This window comes from Schistocerca gregaria, chromosome 1 (genome assembly GCF_023897955.1).
Source record: "Schistocerca gregaria isolate iqSchGreg1 chromosome 1, iqSchGreg1.2, whole genome shotgun sequence".
Lineage (NCBI taxonomy): Eukaryota > Metazoa > Arthropoda > Insecta > Orthoptera > Acrididae > Schistocerca > Schistocerca gregaria.
In genome coordinates this window covers 686,827,526-686,850,637 of record NC_064920.1, presented here as the reverse complement: position 1 = coordinate 686,850,637, position 23,112 = coordinate 686,827,526, and the positions used below count along the sequence as shown (strand labels likewise).

General features: G+C 41.3%; 2 non-coding genes across 2 annotated transcripts; one reads left to right on the top strand and one right to left on the bottom strand.

The window, feature by feature from the left end:
• Positions 1-19,242: 19,242 nt before the first annotated feature.
• Trnaa-agc (transfer RNA alanine (anticodon AGC)) lies at positions 19,243-19,315 on the bottom strand. Its single transcript has one exon. It is a non-coding gene; the product is annotated as a tRNA-Ala (tRNA).
• A 158-nt stretch (positions 19,316-19,473) lies between these two features.
• On the top strand, positions 19,474-19,546 carry Trnaa-agc (transfer RNA alanine (anticodon AGC)). The gene has a single exon. It is a non-coding gene; the product is annotated as a tRNA-Ala (tRNA).
• The last annotated feature ends 3,566 nt before the right edge of the window (positions 19,547-23,112 follow it).

Here is a 23,112-nt window from a genome sequence, read left to right as displayed (position 1 = left end):
GAAGGTAGATGTACAGAACGGCAGGCAGAGAAGAGAAATGAAGGGTTGAAGAGTGGACAGAGGTATTTACTGGAGGAAATACACGATCAGTGGACAGAGGTATTTACTGGTGGAAATACACGAGCAAAAAGATAAAAGGATAAGATATTTTGAAAGCATTCAGTGGCGGATATCGTCTCTCACAAATATGTGAAGTTTCGTGACTGATGAACATTGAATTAAGACGTAGGTTGGAGGAGTATAAAGAAACAATTACCGTAAGGAATTAGTAACACTGTTGGTCTACTGATTTTGAACTGTGAATGAGCTGTGATGCTGAGAATAAAAAAAAGAAAGGTCACGCGACTATTTCAGTTTGGTTCAAATGGCTCTGAGCACTATGGAACTTAACATCTGAGGTCATCAGTCCCCTATACTTAGAACTACTTAAATCTAACTATCCTAAGGACATCACACACATCCATGGCCGAGGTAGGATTCTAACCTGCGACCGTAGCAACAGTGCGGTTCCGGACTAAAGCGCCTAAAACCACTCTGCCGCAGCGGCCGGCATTTCAGTTTGAGAAAGAAATTAAAGCTGGTATAGAACGGATTTTATCTGGAGTAAAATATTAAATAAATGTGCACGTCTTCGAACAAATAAATATAACCAGGCGTCTATTCTTCAGTATTGTTAGATAGCGTTTTCGCTAGAATACCACGAGAAATCCTATGCAGAATTTATCCTCATATTATTTAATGTAATTTATATACATCAAGTCAGTGAATGAACAAAGCTCCGGAGGAAGGATTTCTTTGCACTAATTTTCAACGAAAATCGTTCAGAGTGGGATCTGAGGCAAACATTAGTATCAAATAACGACGAGCAACTGCACTGGGAGAGGACCAGAGATAACACAGCATCCATCTGCAGCCGGTGACGTCAGAAATGCACGAATTTACAATACACATCGCTGATCACGGAAGAACAACAATAACACACCGCAGCGTACAAAATGCAAACATTGCTGTTAGTTATGAAAATATACAACAGGAAACATTTTAAGCAAACAGACTAGTTTTTCAAAGATAGATTTTACAGCGGAAGTAATAGGAGCTGTAGCAAGTTTGACGTATTTATTCCAAGTACAGTTTAAATGTTAAAGTTCCTCGCAGATAGAACTTTATTTGACTTTATCCGCGTGACAGACGATTAAGCGCTGCAGGTTACTGGCAGAATGCTCGTATCTCAGGACGTAAAGGGAAGTCAAGAGACCACGGTGACAAATATCAACTGATGGTATACAAGCTAATCGCTCGAACAAACGTGAAAGCAGATGAGCTACTGGGACGTCACCACCTTTAGCACAGAAAGATTCCTCAATCTGTGTTCTTCACAGAGCAATGAACTTGGATCACTAACAGGTATGGGGTCATGGACATTGGTGCGTGAAAAGAGCAACGTGATTTCCTCATGCACAATAAAACTTTCTCCCCTTCGAGCGTCGCTTGAATTACCGAGCACATTGTTTTGGACATGATGGCTAAGGCTTGGAACTTGTGTTCGACATAAGATGCCTTTACTAGTTTTATTGACTGTATTTTAAACAGTTTTCGTAATTACAAGAGAGTGCTTACCTTTGTTTTATTAATACAAAACTTCATCAGTCTTCACTATTTATACGTGGGCTTGTTCAGTACAACTGACGCTTAGCAAAGATGTTGAGATGTGATTAAACCTACGATGTGGCCGAGCTGTTCTAAGCGCTTTAGTCCGGAACCGCACTGCTGCTACGGTCTCAGGTTCGAATCCTGCCTCGGGCATGGATGTGTGTGATGTCCTTAGGTTAGTCAGGTTTAAGTAGTTCTAAGTCTAGGGGATTGATGACCTCAGATGTAAAGTTTCATAGTGCTTAGAGCCATTTGAACCATTTTGATTAAACCTACGTGAAATGTGGCAATTAGCATTGCCACAGTTTCTTTGTCTACTTCTGGCTACACATGTTTGCAATGTTTATTCACACATTTCTACACTGTGTAAAATTTCACGTAATAAATGTTTAGTGTTGCAAAGCAGTGAGAAATTAAGGAAAAGACGAAAGTGCCAAACGAGGTAATACCTCAAAAATATGCAGACGGACGACACTTTCTGTGTGACCGAATCTCGGACTTAAAATTCCGTAAGCAAAATCACACCGTAACATCTTTGGCAACGACTTATTTGTAGATCTAGTAAGCAAATCTAATTGTAAATATTTCAATTACAGACTAATTATGGCATTTTGGATCAATAGAACGAAACGCGTTTGGTGACAAAAATATGCCCTTTCTTGAAGTTGCACAAACAGGTTTAAAACACTTTCAGTGAACTAGACACCACAGCGACAAAAATTAAGGCTTTGCTAGAATACCTAAAAGGTTACTGAACACGTTATATGGAACATTTACTCGAATATGAAGAGCGTTCGATATACAGTATAATGCAAAATATTTTTTCTCGGACAGATTCGGCTGAAAAAAAAATGCAAAATTTGTTTTGAGGCATCGTGGAATATTTGTGCTTTAGCACCTATGGCTTCGTGAAGTTTCGATTGATGGCGGCTCTATGCGTAGCTTTCAACATGGCGTCTATTGGCGTTGCGAGAAGACAGTTTCTTTTACAGGAAATGCAGAGCATCCGTGGTATTCATAGGCGCTTGCAGAATTTTTACGGAGACCTGGCAGTGAACAAAAGCATGGTGAGTCGTTGGGCGAAGCACCTGTCGTTATCGCAACAAGGTCGCGCACACTTGTCCGATCTCCCGCATGCCAGCCAGCTGCACACAGCTGTGACTCGTGCAACTTTGGAACGTGCGGACACACTCACTTGAAATGATAGACGGATTACAATCACACTTCGATGTTCAACAGAACGTATCTGTTGGGTTTGCCGACACACTCGGCCGCCAGATAGGGTACTCAAAGGTTTATCTCCCCTGGCTTCCTCGTCGCCTAACAGATGACCATAAAGATCAATGACGGACCATGTGCGCGGAATTGCTTGCGCAGGCTGATTGTTATAACTTTTTGTCGAACATCGTCACAATAAATGAAACACATGTTCTTCACTTCCAACTGGAAATAAAACGGCAATTCATGGAATTACGCTACACCACCTCTCCTGCGAAGAAAGAGTTCGAAGCCGCACCCTCAGAAGATAAAGTCATGGCGACGGCCTTCTGGCCCTCTGAACAGGGTATTATGTGTGAAATCATCCCCCATGGTGCAACGATGAAGTCTGAACTGTACCCGCAGAAAATTAAAGAAACCACTTCAGCGTGTTCATCTCCACAAAAATGGAAACGAACCCCTTCACCATGACAATGCAAGACCTCACACAAGTCTACACACCGGAGAGGAGCTCACAAAACGTCATCGGACTGTGCTTCCCCATCCACCCTACAGCCCGGATGCCTCACCTCCCGACTTGCAACTGTTTCGCCCAATGGAGGTTGGACTCGGAATGAGGCAGTACTTGGAAGACGTGAAGCTTACTGATGCAGCAAAACGCTGTCTCCGACGTCGACCGGTAGAGTGGTATCTGTCGGGCATTAACGCCCTCCTAACAAGTTGGCGTAAAACCACCGCACTAAACTGAGACTGTGTTGAGAAATAGGGTCTTAGGGCTAAAAGAGTGAGGATTAATGTGGGGTATTGGAAGACCAACTGGCTCTCAGACCGTTGCATTACTAATTGAACGTCCTTCATATACTCGTATTACAACTCGAAAGCAGTACACAATACGTGTCTATATGAAGTTCCTTGTTTTAAATGACCATTTCTTTGACTTGCGTTATTATTGGCCTATACTCCCGAGACGGGCTACTGAATTTCTTTCGACGGATTGATTCTAGCGAGGCCTCAGGGGGCTTGACAGCTTGAAGTTCCATGTGAGAGCAGTAGTAAACAGGGAAGCCGAGGCACTATGGCGGATGTGGGGGCTGCTGTCAACACAGCCGACGGAAGCGCCTCTGCCCGCCTGCCTCGCCGCCACAGGCAGAACGTCACGACCGTAGGGAGAACTTCGCATAACGGGTGTAGCGCCTGCGTCTGCCACCTGCTAGACGGAAACGTGACGCCTGAAGAAAACGTAAAAAGCAGAAACAACCAGAGGCGGCACAAAACACGAGAACACTTTGCTCCGTTGATATTCCTTTCTCTACTGTAAGCTGATGAACCCGTAGTGGCCATTACAGCTTTCACGACTCCCAATATATTCTTAAACATTCTCTACATAGTCTGAATTGAATTTATTACCATTCTTCTTTTTAATAATCATTCTTATCTGCCTAACTTCTAAATTCCATCATTTTTCATTTTCCACATGCTTACTAATTTTTTCCGCTCTCAGTCTGTATTTCAGACTACCTTTGGTATCTACTCTGAGAGAGTTAAGAACGTGGTTGTTTTTTTTTTCAGTAATATTCTTTTTTTCTGTAACTGAGAGGAACTTTAGTTACTATTTTCTTTCCAGTTGTAGTTAAAAGATTGCACTGTTTGTGTCGTTCAGAATTACGATGCGATGTTTCTACGAACAGGCATGCATATCCGAAGAAATAGCCGCTGCGCGGACTACAGCCGTTGTGAAATACATGAAATGTATTCGCAGTTTCGAATATGAGCTACCATTTATAATTCAATAACAACACTGAAAATTTGTATGGAACAGGGATCCGAACCTGAAGGAACGCTGCATCGTACTTCCGAACAACACAGGCTCTGTAGCCTAGTCTTTATTCGTCGACAAAGGGCAAGTGACTTTCAATTAAAAGTGTTGTCCCTGCACAGGACTATACATAATGGATGTACGAGTGCAGGTTGTAGACACATAGTTGACATCATATGGAAGTTTGTATGTGGCCGTGAGTTGTGCTCGCATAGCTTAATGGTAAGGCGACCTCCAAAAGTCAGTGGCTGTGTTCGAGTCCCGGCCCAGCACAAATTTTCATTATTCCTTTATACGGCTGATGTACTTTCAGCCAGCCGCGCGGGATTAGCCGAGCGGTCTCAGGCGCTGCAGTCATGGACTGTGCGGCTGGTCCCGGCGGAGGTTCGAGTCCTCCCTCGGGCATGGGTGTGTGTGTTTGTCCTTAGGATAATTTAGGTTAAGTAGTGTGTAAGCTTAGGGACTGATTACCTTAGCAGTTAAGTTCCATAAGATTTCACATACATTTGATTTTTTTGTACTTTCAGTTACGGTCGAGTCGCCAACAAGCCGCAATTACCTTCACTAACTGTATTTCACGTAGGATCGAAGTGAGGGTGCTTGTGAAAACATTTTATACGTTACGTAGTTCCATTCAGAAGGCATGGCATCTTATCAGACGTTGAACCCAGTCTTATCAGCCAGTGGTGGCGGCATCTCAGAGGCAGTATCCTACATGGTGCCCATACACTGATGAAGAAAAGTCGCAGCACCAAGGAGGAGATCTGCGACATAAACGAAAGTTGGTAGGCGTGTTTCCACATCTGAAAGATGACGTCTATTCAAATTTCGTGAGAGTCGCATAAAAGTGGCACAAGTAACGCCACTATGAGGATGCAAATAATTTTTGCCTTACATACAGCCGGCATCTGTGGCCGAGCGGTTCTAGACGCTTCAGTCCGGAACCGCGCTGCTGCTACGGTCGCAGGTTCGAATCGTGCCTCTGGCATGGATGTGTGATGTCCTTAGGTTAGTTAGGTTTAAGTAGTTCTAAGTCTAGGGGACTGATGGCCTCAGATGTCCCATAGTGCTTAGAGCCATTTGAACCATCTTTAAATATACGCTGTAACGGTCGTGAGGGTTACTTACCTTTGACATTGAGTGTGGTGAGTTGGTATTAATCAAGAATGGCTTTAAGGCGACAAAGACGTCATTATCAACACCTCACTGAGTTTGCACGAGATCGTGTAATACGACTACGATAAGCTGAATGATATTCCTGAGATATTGACAGGAATGTAGACACTATACAAAGGGTGTTTTCCAACAGGATGACGCTCGCCCATAAACCTCTGTTGCAAGCCAAAGTGCTCTACAGAGTGTCGACATATTATCTTGGGATGCTCTATCACCAGGTCAGTCTCCAATCGAGCTCATATGGGACACCATCGGACGACAACTCCAGCGTCATCCGCACACAACTTCAACCGTTCCTATATTGAACGACCAAGTGCAACAGGCCACAAACTGATATCTGGCACCTGTGCAACACAATGCATGCGCGTTGCATGCTTACATTAATATCCTAGCGGCTACATCGTTTATTACTGTACCAGCATTTCATATTTCCATTGGCTTAACCTGTGATCTTGCATTTTTAATCACTTAAATATGTTACCTAGACAAATGAATTCCCGAAACTTCATTACTAGACAGTAATTACATTTTCGTGTTACGATTTTTTCCATCAGTGTAATTATCCAATTATTGGTGTTAATAACATCTGAACTCTACTGGACCACACGATGTACAACAAAGGGCATTACAGACTTTTGTTTTAGCTTTTCTTTCTGTCCACGATACATTCATTATTTCAAAATGAGCTGTTTTTCTCTCTCAGAAAAAGTTATTCCTCTCGTTTTGGGAGCCTCTGTCCGGTCGTGTATTTTCTGCCTAACATTTCTTCTGCCTGCCATATCAATTTGGGTTGTTGCTGTTAATGCACCGATCAACTTCATTATTTTATTTTAGCTTTATTGCGACTTTTGTAGAATTCCACAACTTGTGTAGTTGATCTTGTTGGTTCCATTCTTTTAATATGCCCATAAAATTTTACTCATAATTTTTTCATCTTCTAATAAACGTTGGTGTACTTTCAACTTCTTTATTTGCTCTTAATATACACTTTTTTCATTTTAACTTGGATCTAAAATTTATTTTGCTGATTGTTTTCCGTTCTCCACTTTCGATATTTCAATGTCTCTCTCTTTTCATTTAAAATGAGTGTTTCAGTTCCTTAAAGACACTGTTTTGATTACCGTGTTGCAGGGTCTTAGTTTTGTGTATCTGGAGAGGATTTTTCGTTACACCTATCTTTGGTGAGTGTGGAGGCTGTTTCCACTTGCTCACAACTAATTCGTTACCAAATATTTTCCAAGGAAATCTAAATGGTTTCAACCTAAATACTGGAACTGAGAAAAACATTAGATTTTCCAGGATTTATATATATTTATACATTGTGGTGACAAAAGTCATGGGATGCCTTCTAATATAACAAACATGTCGTTGGATATCCCCTGAAGAAATATTTAGTCATGCTGCCTCTGGATCCATCCATAATTGGAAAAGTGGTGTCGGTGCATTCTACACAAACTGATCCCTTGATTCTGTGCCATAACTGTTTGACAGGATTCTGGGTGGCCAAATCATTCGTTAAAATTATTCAGAATGTTCTAAGCAATCGCCAATAATTGTGGCTCGGTGACCTGGTGCATTGTCAGCCATAAAAATCTATGGTTGTTTGGGAACATGATGCCTACGAACGGCTGCAAATTGTCTCCAAGTAGCCGAACATAATTTCCAGTCATTGATCGGCTCAGTTAGACCAAAGGACCCAGTCCAACCATTGTGGAGTCACCATCAGCTTCTACAGTGCCTTGTTGACAAACTGGGACCTTGGTTTCGTAGGGTCTGTGCCACACTCGAACCTTACAATCAGCCCTTTCCTACTGACATCTGGGCTCTTCTGATCAGACCACCGTTTTCCAATCATTTAGGGTCCAACTGGTATGGTCACGAGCCCAGGAGAGGCGCTGCAGGCTATGTTGTGGTCTTAGCAAAGCCACTCGCATCGGTCACCTGCTGCCATAGCCCGTTAACACCAAATTTCGTCGCACTGCCCTAACGGATACGTTTATCGTACGTCCCACATTGATTTCTGCGATTATTTCACGCATTGTTGCTTGTCTGTTGCCACTAACCTCTCTACGCAAACCCCACTGTTCTCGGTTGTAATGTGAAAGCCGTCGGCCACTGCGTTGTCCGAAGTGACATGTGGTATTCTCAGCACACTCTTGTCACTGTGGATTACGCAATACTGAAGTCCCTAACAATTTAGGAAATGGAATGTCCCATGCTCCTAACTCCATTTACCATTCAGCGTTCACACTCTGTTAATTCCCGTCGGATGGCCATAATCACGTCCATAACCTTGTCACATAAATCACCTGAGTACAAATGACGGATCCGCCAATGCACTGCCACTTCATACCTTCTGTACGATTTACTACCGCCTTCTGTGTTCGTGTATATTGCTATTCGATGACTTATCACCTCAATGTACTTTCACTGTAAAATTGTTCCATTTGAATTTATATGTATTTCTTTTTCTTTCTTTCGTCTAAAGTTCTACCTCTTTATTATTCTTACATATGCCTTGAATCGGGCTGCATTAGTGGTTTCTAAGTGTATTTATCATATATGTGTGAATCCTTGTTTCTAGGGTAGTTCCGGGAGAGTGGCGTGTTTCACGAATATGCCGCTGGAGAGCAGCTTCCGATACATGCAAGGAAGCTCTTTTGTGAACAAACGTTGTGTTGCTGCCTTTTAAAGATAGTTCTGGAGAAACATCACATTCTCTGTTCAAAAGTTATATCGTGTAGTTACATAATTTTGGTACTAAGGCTTAGTTTGCACAACATCGATACAGTTTTTTACTGCTGGTTTGCCAGGTGTTTAGACATGAAAGTAGTGTAAAAAGCCCACCAACTTCGCTGCCTACAGGTAGAATTTGGGTTGGTCCTTCTGTCCCAGACAATCGGGAGAGATGGACCAGTGTTATTTGTGGAGACTGAAAATTTGTTTTAATGTGAGAGAAATGCAGCACAACTAAATTTAACTTCAATGGTCGCTGTCTCAGACTATGCTTATTTGGCAGAAGTAATGTCCGTGACAACAAATGGAAAAGCGGAATCTCACACACCGGCTAACTAGACACTTCAAATCTCATCAAAAGACCAACTGATCCTAAGCACATCAAATACCAGGGTTTTCAATACAAGTCAAATTCCTTCACTGACACAACTTCGAACTACACTCGTACTAAACCTAAAACTTTCAAGATTACCATCTCAAAATTGATTACTCATAAGCCACCACAGACAAAATTTTGGAAGAAATATCACCTGTTCCTTCTAGTGATAAACCATGAATTTTAAGAGGAAGACAGTAACTGTATTCATTGGACTAATCTCTGCTGAAAATATTTAAACTGTATCCAAAAATAGAAATAAGAAAAGAAAGGAAACAGACAAAAGGCACAAAAATCGCCAAAGGGAAGTACTAGTGAAGAGAAAAACAGACTGAAGAAGGTCACCATGTCCATCAGATGCAGACTTTGCAGAAGATAACGAAAATAGCTTTGATGAGTGGGATGAGGATAAATGTTTAGGGTGGGTGAAATCGATCACGAAACTAATAAAAGTGATGACTGGATTCAATGTGTTTTCTGTTCACGATGGTCACATGAATGTTGTTCAACATTTGGTAATATGTGTAACTGCTGTGATGAGAGAAGTACAGGCTAATGCTTGAACAAAAACTACAAATCATTAGAAAAGCCAACGTTCAGTCAATATTTATAATAAGATGATAAAATTGTTTTGATCTAACATATTTAATAGTATAATTCTGTATTCATTACAAAATATTCCAAATAAAAATACTCATTTTTGTACGGTCACTCTCTCGCAGTACACTGGCGCATCGCACCCATACATCCATAGGTGAGATACATCACTCATGTATATTCTCATTTTATCTCATCTCTTATATTTTAAGTGGCAGTTCTTCAACGGCATGTTGTATTTAAGTTTATATGACATGCTACCAAAAGTAAAAAAAAAAAGGTTGAAAAACACAAAAATTTCATGCTCAATAAAAAAAGTGGTTCAACTTTCCCGGACTTACCCTATCACAACGCTAGATGAATCATGCATCTGTTCATTTGTTTACCACCTGCTGTTGCGTGGTGGTGTAACAGGCACTGTATAGTCCACCCCTAATCCCAGTTTCGTGCCCTGTGATCTAGAGGAGTACATTTTCCGAAATCTTTTCAAGATTTAAAAACAGGTTTTATTGTGGAAACGTAGCCGTGTAATCATATTACTGCCTGCTACTCACTTCGATATGGTACTCTTTCTGAAACCTTGAACGTAATTGTTGTAAAAAGGAGTTACGCTTGAAGAGTAATGAGTGTTAAACGTTCTTATTGCCCGACTTGTTATTGAACAGTGAAATCATTTCCAAAAGGGTCACAATCATGGTGAAGTATACTACGTGCTCCGTCTGGAATAATTGAATAGTAGTTACATAAAACACTGCTGAATATGTGTGCCGTGTCGTGGACGTTAAATTCAGCCGCACCGAGGTGGATTTCGGGACACGTGAGCACGTGTACATTTGATGCCTTGTGAATTATCAGCGTAATAGAAAATGAACTTAAAAGTAATAACTCACGAGTAGTTGAACATCCGCTCTGTTGTCGTGTCGTGGTGACTACATTCAACTGTGTCACGGCGACTGCGCAAACTCGCATGAGATGGATCTCAGTACTACCCACTTACTGTGAACAGCACGAAATACAAGATACGCATTTCTTGCAAAACTGTATCCATGAGGTCAGATGACTTGTGGATGACAGGTGAGCTTGAGTATTCGTGAGGTCCTTGCATTTCATGGTGATATTGGCACTGATTTTCGAAGCAAAGTTGCTTTGATCGCTGCGCGTGGAATTCTGTCCCCTGTTCAGTGGCTAAATCCTGAATTTTCGAGGTCAATAGTTACGAGGTCTGGTACTGGATCCGAATTCAAAGATGTAATCCGAGTAGTCGAACGGTGAACTCAGTCCCTATTTCAGTCAGTTTAGTTTGACAAATGTTCTGTGGTGTCTATAGAACTTGGTGCACATGCTAATTGTATATTTGTATTATTTATCAAGTGGGTCTGTACTGCCGGAAACTTCATGTTTCACCTTCTGTTCACTACATTTTTGACTCAATTATACGACACGATACTCAAATAGTATTTAACATTTAAAGTTCCGTGATGAATTACTTTACATATAAGTACAAATTGGCATAACACTTACTATGCTGCCATTACATGATAGCGTGGTGCTAAACACAATCTTTGTCTCTGCTGACTGATGGATTTAATAATTTTCGCCGAATATATCGATCATAAACAACAATCCTTATTAAAAACATTATGCATTCCCGTTCTCCGCATGTTTTCACAGTAAATAAGGTAGGTCATGAGACTGGTGCAACTTGGATTGAGGATGACAAATGATTCCGCAGAAGCGTACATGTTCAGTGTTTTATATTTGACTATCACAATCACAAAGTACGCTATATATCCTCGTAACATTGAAAATGACTACAAGTCGAGTTGCTAAACAAATTCACTGTTGCTGGAATATTGGAGATAATTATTCATGTTAATTTATGTTCAACTTACAGATGCTGTGCCTACTATTTTCGTTGCACTATCAAAGTAAGTGTGCTCTGCTCAATTAACGTTCATTGGTCATGTTACGGCCAGATTACGTTTATTAATTCATTACATGGGTGATTAATATATCTATTACAGGCATAGCTAGTTCCATCAGGGCACGTTTTGTTTTACTTGCACTAGTAAGCCGAATTTCAAATAGAGCATACACTTTAAAAACTTCAGCACTATTTACAAACCAGCATGAAACAGAAAAAGCGCTGCAACAAGCGACATGTAAGTCATATTCAATATATAGCCCACAACCTGGAGCTCTCCTTATAGCTCAAGCGTTCTGCCCAAGATTAAACGTAATAATCTAAAATGGCGTCTCCTTTAAATATGAGATACAGTGCATAATCTGCCCTTTATACTGTCTTCAGCTTTATATGAATATAAATAGTTTACAAAACCAACAATATATTACAATTATTTTCCATAGTATATGCTCTCTCTGTACGCCAGAACCAAAGTTTTTTTCAGTAAATGTAATTAATGTTAGCGTATCTTTTTCTTCCATACTAAGACGTGTGCGTTATATGAAGATGAACTTAGGTTAAAAGCCAAAATATAAGAGAAAAACGCGTAATATGACAAAAATGTAATTTTCTGGTTTGAATTATTTATTATTTCTCACATCATTGTGAGAGATATAATCACACTGTAGTATATAAGTAGCTACGGTATCGAGCGCGTTATTCGTATACACAATCTGATGTTAATCAAGTTTAATGTGTGCAGCACATTTACTGGAAGGGACTGCAACGGGTTCATATTGGAAACACAATCATCAATAATGTCGTTTGCTCTTCGTGTTTAGAATGACTTCGAGTTATCGGCTCACTGACTGCATTAACTGCTCGTGATTCGATTCGAAAAAGTCGATGGACAGAAAATAGTAGCGTCGTTCCTCACGAACACCGTGCGAGAATCAAAATAGAAGTTATTCGCAAACGCGACAGCACTCTCTAATTGCAGGGCTCTACATCTATACTCTGCGAACCATTGTGGAGTGCATGGCAAAGGGCACGTCTCACTGTACCAGTTATTAGCGTTATACCTGCTCCATTCATGTACGGAAAGTGGTAAGAATGATTGTTTAAATACATATGTGTGTGCGGTAATTAATCTGATTCTGTCCTGACGATCCCTTTGTTTTCTCTTTTGAGTTATCAGACTTCTGTTTGGTTTGATGGTGCCCACCACGAATTCCTGTCCTGTGCAGACCTCTTCATCTCAGAGCAGCACTTGCAACCTACGTCCTCAATTATTTGCAGGATGCATTTCAGTCTCTGTCTTCTTCTATAGCGTTTACCCTCTACAGCTCCCTCTGGTACCATGGAAGTTATTCCGCAACGTCAGATGTCCTATTATCCTGTCCCTTCTCCTCGTCAGTGTTTTCCACATATTGCTTTCCTCTCTGATTCTGCGCAGAAACTTTTCATTCTTTATCGCATCAGTTCACCTAATTTTCCACATTCGTATATACCACTACTTCTCAAACTCTTCGATTCCCTTCTACTCCGGTTTTCCCACAATCTATGTTTACTACCATACAATGATGCGCTCAAGACATACTTTCTCAGAAATGTCTCCCTCAAATTAAGGCCATTGTTTGATACTAGTAGACTTCTCTTGGCCAGGAATGCACTTTTTGCCATTGCTAGTCTGCTTTTGATATCCTCCTAGCTCCGTCCGTCGTTGGTTATTTTGCTGCCTAGGCCACAGAATTCCTTAACTCCATCTACTTCGTGACCCTCAATCCTGATATTCTCATTGTTCTCGCTGTTTCTCGCTGTTCTCATGTCTGCTGCTTCTCATTACTTTCGTCTTTCTTCGATTTACTCTCAATCAATATTCTGTACTCGTTAGAGTGTTCATGCCGTTCATCAGATTGTGTACTTCTTCACTTTCACTTAGGATAGCAATACCATCAGCGAATCGTATCATTGATATCTTTTCGCCTTAACTTTTAATTCCACTCCTGAATGTTTCTTTTATTTCCACCATTGCTTCTTCAATGCGCAGATTGAACAATAGGGGCGAAAGACTATATTCCTTTCTTACACCCTCTTTAATCTGAGGACTTCGTTCTTGGTCGCCCACTCTCATTATTCCCTCTTGGCTCTTGTACGTATTGTACATTACCCGTCTCTACGTACAGCGTACCCCTATTTTTCTCAGAATTTTGAACATCTTGCACAGTTTTACGTTGTCGAACGCTTTTTTCATGTCGACAGTTCTATGAACGTGTCTTGATTTCTCTTTAGTTTTGCTTTCATTATCAGCTGCAACGTCAGAATTGCCTCTTTGGTGCCTTTATCATTCCTATAGCAAAACTGATAGTCATTTAATACGTCCTCAATTTTCTTTTCCATCCTTCTGCATGTCATTCGAGCGAGTAACTTTGTTGTGCGAGCTGTTAAGCTGAGTGTGCGTTAACTCTCGCACTGGTCAGCTCTTGCTGTTTTCGAAATTGTGTAGATGATATTTTTCCGAAAGTTACATGATATGTAGCAGGACTCATAGATTCTACACACAAATGTGAATAATCTTTTTGTTTCCACCTCTCCTAATGATATTAGAAATTCTGATGAAATGTTATCTATCCCTCCTGTCTTATTTGATCTTAACTGCCTCAAAGCTATCTTAAATTCTGATTCTAATACTGGACGCCTTATTTATTCTAAACCGACTCTCGTTTCTTCTTCAATCACATCAGTCGAATCTTTCCCCTCATAGAGGGCCTCAGTGTACTCCATCTATGTATCATCACTTTTCTCTGCATTTAACAGTGGAATTTCAGTTGCACTCCTAATGTTACCGATGGTTGTTTTGACTTTCCTTTACTCTGGGTAATTCCTTCCGACAATCATTTCTCTTTCGAGTTCTTCACATTTTTCATGCAGTCATTTCGTTTTAGCTTCCTTGCACTTCCTATTTATTTCATTCCTCATCGACTTGTATTTCTGTATTCCTGAACTTCCCTGAACATTTTTTTACTTTCTTTTTTCATCGATCAACTGAAGTATTTCTTCTGTCACCCGTAGTTCCTTCGCAGTTACCTTCTTTGTACCTATGTTTTTCTTTCCAACTTCTATGATTGCCCTTTTTAGAATGTCCATTCCTCTTCTACTGTACTACCTACTGAACTATCCCTCATTACCGTTTCTATGGCCTTAGAGAACGCCAAGCGTATCTCGTCATTCCTTAGTACTTCCGTACCACACTTCATTGCGTATTGATTCTTCTCTTAAATTTCAGCCTACCCTTCATGACTACTGTACTGTGATCTGAGTCTGTATCTGCTCCTGGGTACGTCTTGCAATCCATTATCTGATATTGGGCTCTCTGCCTGACCATGACGTAATCTAACTGAAATCTTCTTGTATCACCCGGCCTTTTCCAAGTATACTTCCTCCTCTTGTGGTTCTGGAACAGAGTATTCGCTGTTACCAACTGAAATTTATTACAGAACTCAATTAGTTTTTCTTCTTTCTCATTCCTTGTCCGAAGGCCGTATTCTCCTGTAACATTTTCTTCTGTTCCTTTAATTACAATTACATTCCAGTACCCCACGACTATCAGATTTTCGTCTCCCTTCACGTACTATATTACCCTTTCAATATCCTCATATACTTTCTCTACCTCTTCATCTTCAGCTTGCCACGTCGATATGATTTGCTGAAATATCGGTGTCGATGTTGGTTTGCTTCTGATAAGAACAACCCTATCACTGAACTGATCACAGTAACACACTCTCTGCCCTACATCCTATTCATAACGAATCCTACTCCCGTTACACTATTTTCCGCTGCTGTTGATATTATCATCTGACCAGAAATCCTTGTCTTCCTTCCATTTCACATCACTGACACCTACTATATTTAGACTGAGCTTTTGCATTTCGCTTTTCAGATTTTCTATCTTCCCTACCACGTTCAAGCTTCTGATATTCCATGCCCCGACTCGTAGAATGTTATCTTTTCGTTGGTTATTCAATCTTTTTCGCTCGGTCACCTTCCCCTTGGCACTCCCCTCCCGGAGATCCGAGTGGGGACTGTATCGGAATCTTTTGCCAATGGAGAGATCACCAGGACACTTTTTCAGTTATAGGCTACGTGTCCTGTGGATACAAGTCATGTGCCTTTAACGCAGTGGTTTCCATTGGCTTCTGTATCCTCATGTCATTGATTATTGCTGATTTTTCCGCCTACGGGAGCGATATGTAAGGAGTTGTACTATATATGTTACACCAGATTCCAACTGTGATTCACTAATATTAAATTTACACGATGATACTTCTTCCGTTTCGTGAAGTGCTCAGTACGACATTTTTAAACATTTGAAGCAAGTTCCCAATAATTGCATTTTGAAATCGTATCAGGATCTGACTGAATATTTTCACAACTTAGTTCAAACAGTACCGGTACCTCGTCGTAGATAACTGCATTATCTGCGAAAAATTTGAGGTTAATATTACAATATTGTACCCAAGGTCATTGATGTACGAGGCCTGTCCAGAAAGTAAGTTACGATCGCTCGCGAAATGGAAACAACTATGAAAATCCGATAAAGCTTTGCAAAGATGTGTTGTACAGTGTCTCTAGTATGACTCTAAGTAGAATTATGTCGCTCTTTTCATTCCTGAGCTCTTAGTGAGCGCGTAAAGACGTTATAGAAAATAGTGTCTCCCTCCAAGTACGAGGGCCTGGTGCGAATTTTCCCCTGAAGCTATGCAACCAACATTACATAACTGTCGTGCGGCTTCTTCTTCAAGACAATTCTCAGCCTCATTCTGCAGGGGCAATGAAGATGTTCCTGCATCGTTTCAATTGGAAATGTTTGGTTACCCACAATACAGCCCGTAATTGTCTCCCACTGAGTTTCATCTCTGCTCAAACGAACCGCTGGCTATGAAGACAACATTTTTGCACAGACCAAGGTTAGCTGGCTTTAGGCCAGCGTAGAAAATTGGTGGAAAGCACTGGCGGCTTCCTTCCATGATGAGGGTATTGGAAAGTTGGTACAAAGCTACGACGAATTTCTGAGTCAGAACGGCGACTGCGTAGAGAAGTAGCTGAAAGGTGTAGCTAACTGTTACAAATGAAACAGTTCTGATTTTCACTGTGATTTTCATTTCGCGATCAATCGTAACTTACTTTCGGGACAGCCCTCGTATAATATGACCAGCAGGAGAACGTAATACACTTCCCTGGGATACACCCGAAGTTACTTCTACATCTGTTGATGAATCTCCATTCAAGATAATACTCCACATTTTCTTTACCAAGAATTCTCAGCCCAGTCACATATTTTGTCTGATACACCATATAATCCTACTTTTGATAATAAGGGTAGGTGTGGTACTGAGTCAAATGCATTTCGGAAATCGAGAAATACTCCATCTACCTGACTGCCGTGAACCAGGGCTTCCAGGTTATTAAGTGAGAAAAGTGTGACCTGGCTTCCACATGATCCATGTTTTGGAAATCCGTGGTGGCAGGCATGGAGGAGGTCATTCTCTTTGAGCTACCTTATTGCGTTTGGGCTCAGAACACATATGATCTTAAAGTCTACAACAAATGGATGTCAAGGTTATTGGACGGTAGTTTTGTGGATTATCAGGTATGACCTGTTCTTTCTTCCAGTTACTGGGCACAGTTTTTTATTCGACAGATCTACGGTGGATTGTAGTTAACAGAGGGGTTGGCTCAGCCGTGAAGTGGGGGTAGAATCCGACAGGGATTGCATCGTATACTGGAGTTTTGTTCAGTTTGAACGATTTAAGCTGTGTCTTAAAGCCACTGACATTATTATCTATTTACTTATCTTCTCAATGATACGAGAATTAAATTGGGATGATACTCCTGAGTATTCTTTTATAAATGAACATTTGAAAACAGAATTAAGCGTTTCTGCTTTTGTTCTGCTACTCTCAATTTCAGTTTCTGTCTTATCCATAACTGACTGGACACTGACTTTAGTGCCACTAAAAAGCCTTTAAAAGTTAAGAGAATGAATATTCTGCTACTGTAACCACTGAGGGCTTCACGCATTGCTGTTTTCACTGCAAAACTCGTTTCATTCAGCCTTTTTCTACCTGTATCCGCATGCTTTGTTTTATATTTATTAAGCAGTAATCTATGTTTATTTACAGTAATTGTACGTCATGGAGGATCTCTCCCACTATGAACTATTCTATTGGGTACATATCTATACAGTCCATAGTCAACTATATTTTAAAACTTCAGCCATAGTTCCTCTGTATTCTCCTGTCCTGAGCTAAAAGTTTCAAGTTCCTCATTGAGATACAACACGCACTATTTCTCTGTCTAGTTTACTGAACATGTAAACCTTTCTGCTTGTTTTAGTTACCCTTTGTGTCTTCGAGGGTTACTTGTTAGGTAAGTTAGAAAGCCCTACTAACCACTTACCAAAGCCATTCCTAGTAACATAGGTAGTAAATCACATGCAAGATAAGAAAAAAATACTTCATTTTGTAAACATTGATTTTAATTGGGTAAATGTTTCTCTACGGATTGGATATACAAGTGTCTATTCGTTATATTGAACATGATATGAACGTTTTATGTAAATTTTTATACAATTCCCTTCGTAAAATCAGGACTCATTCGCGTTTTCCATCTCGGATTCTTTTTTATCATTTTAACATCCCATGCACTCGTTTGTTTGCATTTAGTGCTTGTGTAAGAAATTTCGAGCGATGTACTGGGTAATAGCTCGAAACTTGGCGACGTGGGAATTTGATAATTTTGTAGAAGTTATCATTCTTATCACAAATGGTCATTTGTTTCTAATTCTAGTTTCTGTTTCCTTACATCGTTCATAGTCATAACAGAGCATATGTTTTACAGCCTAGTACTCGGGTAATTACTCAAGGATTGCTATCGAGATAATATTATCTCTGGAAACAGAGGAGCTACGGCATGTCTTTGTGCCTATCTCGCCAGGAAGGGGCACTAAGATTAAAAATGCCAGTCTTCATTCCCAAATCTGGCCCCTCGTTCTCCCTGTCTTTCCGAACACGACCAATGTTACTAACATCCCGTGTTCATCATTCGTTCTTAGAGGATATATCAGCAAACATAGAGCCTATCCTTCTGAATGGTACTACTAGTATGTGACCTAATGGAAATTCATTTTATACCGGTGCAGTCTCTCTCTCTCTGCAACATCCAGACCTGACAAACAGTAATGTAGTCTACTTGTCCGTGAGGTTATCCCACATAGCGTGACAGAAATCCTCATTCTTTAATACTGTATACTCCGAATCACTTAGTTCTAAACTTTTCCGTACTAGTACTTTACAGTTCCTTCCGTTTTCCGCCTGCTGCATAACAATCCCTAACGCATTCGGCACTGTACATCATCCTTAAGAATAGCAGGAAGGCAAACATTTCCTCTATGTAAGATGATTCTTAGTTTCTCACAGGGCTAAATACGTTGACATCACGTTTATGTTAAAGACAAGTCTGGCAGAGAAGTGCCATAAATAACGAATCTGGACGCCTTATTGTTTTTTTTTCAATATGAACGTATTTTTACAATATATTGGTTTCCCAAGAAGAACTAGATACTTTAAAAAACCATTAAAAAAATTCCAGAATTGATAGCATCGAAGTCTCTGTACTTAGTAGAGTAAGAACTATTTTATATTACTTCTTCCTCGAGAGGGAACGCTAAATAATTTGAGGTTACCACTTCGGCGAAACCAAAACGTATTCTGGAGGCGCCGGGTATCGATCCCGGTACCTCTCACATGCTAAGCGAGCGCTCTACCATCTGAGCTACGCCCCCAGACATTCACAATCTTCCGTCGCCTTGTTAATGCCGGTCTGCGAGCTACCAGTTTCGCCGCTCCACTTCCAGCCGGCAAAACCTGTTCCTTGCCCTGACAACAAGCGAGCCGACCGACCCAAAGACTTCTTGTAAAAAGTTGAAACACCCAGCTGTCAGGGGGCGTAGCTCAGATGGTAGAGCGCTCGCTTAGCATGTGAGAGGTACCGGGATCGATACCCGGCGCCTCCAAGACGCTTTTGTTTTTGTTTTGAATGTAAATTGTCTAAGACTCACTGTTCTCTTCCACTACAGAAAAATATAGCAAAATAGCAATACATTCCTCCTAAAATTTGGTCAAGAGTCATTGGTAGGTACAGGATTTAATATTAATGGCGAATTGCTCCTCAGCGAGCGCTCGAAACTGCAGGAACACGTCGACACATGGACTCTACGAAGTTTTGGAAACGTTCAGGAGAGATATAGACCCACGGATAGCATTACTGTGTTACGATTGTCCTTGTGTGATACTGGGTTCATCGAGCGTACAGCGGTGTCGACAGCATCCTGCAAATGCTCCATATAGTTAAGACTGGGTGACAAAAGGGGGGGGGGTAAAACATGGTCGCAAATCCAAAGAGCATGACATGCCACATTTACTTACTGAAACACAGTGACACAGCGACTTCATCAAGCTGCCAGATATGTTCAGAATACGACGTTGTTGTTAGACTTTTTAACTGTTTTTTATATAATTGGCATCCCGTTCAGTGCATGTGTTGAGCTGTGGCACAAGCTTTTTATGCCCTCCTCGAAGATATCTCTCGCCTGCTCCTTCCCCACTTCAGAACCTCTTTCTGCACCTGCTCGTAGGTTGAAAATTTGATTCCACTTATGTGTGCCTTCAGCGAGGTGAAAGATAATGCGACCGCGCGAAGTCACTGGGTCCAGGGGCTCTTGGTGGCTAAAGGTCTGTGAGAACGGGCGTTGTCGCGGAACAAGTACGCTCCTCTCGTCATCATTCCAATCCTTTTATTTTGAATGCTCCTTTTGAGTTTTTTTAGGGGCTCACAGAATCGTTATACATTGACGATCTCAGCCTGCGACGAAATTCGACACAGATGACGCTATTTCAGTCTCGAAACATTGAGGCCATAATTTTTTTGCCCGAAATTCTGGTTTTGATTTTTTTGGCATCGGGGAATTGGTATGACACCACTGTAACGACTATCTTTTTGTCTCAGGCGTATAACGAACTACCAACATTTCATCTCCAATCACAACAGAGCTAAGAAAATCGCCAACTTCCAACTCGAATTGTCCAAGAAACTCGCGGTCACTATTGACCAGATTTTCCTTGTGCTGCTACTACGGTTGTTTTAGAACCCATCTTGCACACAGTTTCCGGTATCCAAACCTTTCTGTGAGTGTCTTTGATAAGAGAATTCTATAGAGTGTTGAAAACATCACAGAAACTTCATCCACTGTCACACAGCGGTCTTCACGAACTATTTCCTCGATTTTTTGCACCAACCCAGCAGTCAGTATGGAAGGTTCCCCACACGTCGGTTCGTCATGAGCACTTGTTCTGCCCCCACTACACTCCATGCACTACTTAAACACATTCGATCTGTTCATAACACCTTCGCCGTAAAGTGTCTTGAATCGAAAACACTTTCGCTAGGTGCTACTCCTTCTGCGAGTATGAAGAGGATCACAGCATGTGGTCCGTCCTCTGCGAGATTTATTACCAACATCTTTCACGCAACTGGACATTACAACACGAGTTTACGTAGTATCGTGTTCCTGCGATGCTCGCTCTTGTTAAGAGATCCCCTTGTATCACTCATTGTTGCCAACCCTAAAATTAAAAAAAAAAAAAAAGAAGCAGAGCCTGTTACGGTCACAGTATACTTTCTGTCTGAACAAGTTTCTTACTATAGTGTTGCAAAGGCGTGCAGACGATCTGCAAGAATGTCCACATAACGAGGACCTCACATTGGTCTCCCCATCCAGACATTGCGACCAAATTGCGACCATGTGAACATGGCCGTAACATAACTGCGCGACCCCACGTCGCGACACAACTCTGTTGACGCGCAGGATTCATGGGCATCTGCCACCCCGTCACGCGCCCTTCAGGTCTGTACAACTGAATCATGATGGAAAAGCCCTTCTCAGTTGTATGATAAATATCTGTTTGTGAACCATTTAGTTTCATGGCGTCAGAGGCAGATCTTCACGACCACATCTGTAAGTTTACAAACTTATAAAGATCTCGTTTCGCTTAAAATATAGGAAAACTATATACGAAACTACATAGGAAAACTGTGTATTCACATTTATTTCATGACTTAGTTAAAGTGAAAATCAGTAGACGACCAAATATTCTCTGCCACTTGTGATAAAAATGTGAACCATCAAGCAGTCGGCAGTCGAAGTAAAAATATGCCAGAATGCAGGGAACATCATCCAGATGTACGAAATCTACGCAGAATAACGTTAAAGCGGTAAACTACATTGATGTAAAAGTATAAAACAATGATATGTAAAGGTGATGTTGACCGAGTAAGGTAAAATAAGTCTCATAAGTCAGAGGCTGTTTGATTGTACGATAAGCAACGAAAGTAAAGTCTAGGTAAAATGCTGCTTACAAAAATAGACCTTGAGCTAGATAAATCAGCGACTGGGGAAAGCCGCAGCCCAAAAGCGTAACATCGTCGTGACAAAATGAACTACTCTGAGACCACGTAAACTGGAACTGAGGTGAGCCGCGCCCGGTGCCGACAAGAAGAACGGGCGCAAGTGCCTAGGAGCATACGCTACGAGATACAGGAACAGCGAAGGGCGGATAGCATCTCTATAAGAAATTCTACCAGTGAAAGGTGGAACTACGTAAGATACAACTATGTCTACTTGAATACGACTGCAAAATAAAAGTAATTGTATTGGACTTCGTTAGTAAACTTCTTTAATAGCAGAAAAATACATAACTGGTGTTGTAGGTACCTCATGGTAATTAACATTTCTGGAGGCCAAGCACTGAAATGGCAGCGTGGAGAATTGTGATTTCAACGAAGAGTGCCAAATAACGCCGTGTAAAAATAGTTTGAAATAGGGAACAAACTATACACTGTGGTGATATCAGTTATTTGATACCTTCTAATACAGTCTCGGCCCTCCTTTTGGCCGGCAACAACACTTTGGAAATATCCTACAGAAATATTGAGCCCTACTGGCTCTATTGCCATCCATAATTGTGCAAGTGTTGCCGCTGCAGGATATTTTGCACGAACTGGCTCTCGATTACGTCCCATAAATATTCGATGGGATTCACTTCGGACGATCCGGGTAGTCAAATCATTCGCTCGAACTGTCCACACTGTTCCTCAAACCGATCGCCAGCAATTCTGGCCCGGTGACATGGCGCATTATCGACCATAAAAATTCCATCATTGTCTGGGAACATGAAGTCCATGAATGGCTGCAAACGGTCTCCAAGTTGCTGAACATAGTCATTTCCGGTCAATAAATCGTTCAGTTGGACCAGAGGATGCAGTGGATTCCGTGTAAACACAGCCCACACCATTGTGGAGCCACCACCAGATTGCACAGTACCTTGTTGACAACTTGGGTCCATGGCTTCGTGAGGTCTATGCCACACTCTAACTCCACCATCAGCTCTTGCTCGTCTGAGTAGGCTACGGTTTTCCAGTCATCCAGAGTCCAACCGATATGGTCACAAGCCCAGGAGAGTTACTGCAGGCGATGTCGTGGCCCTCGCAGGGGCGCCAGCATCGGTCGTCGGCTCCCATAGC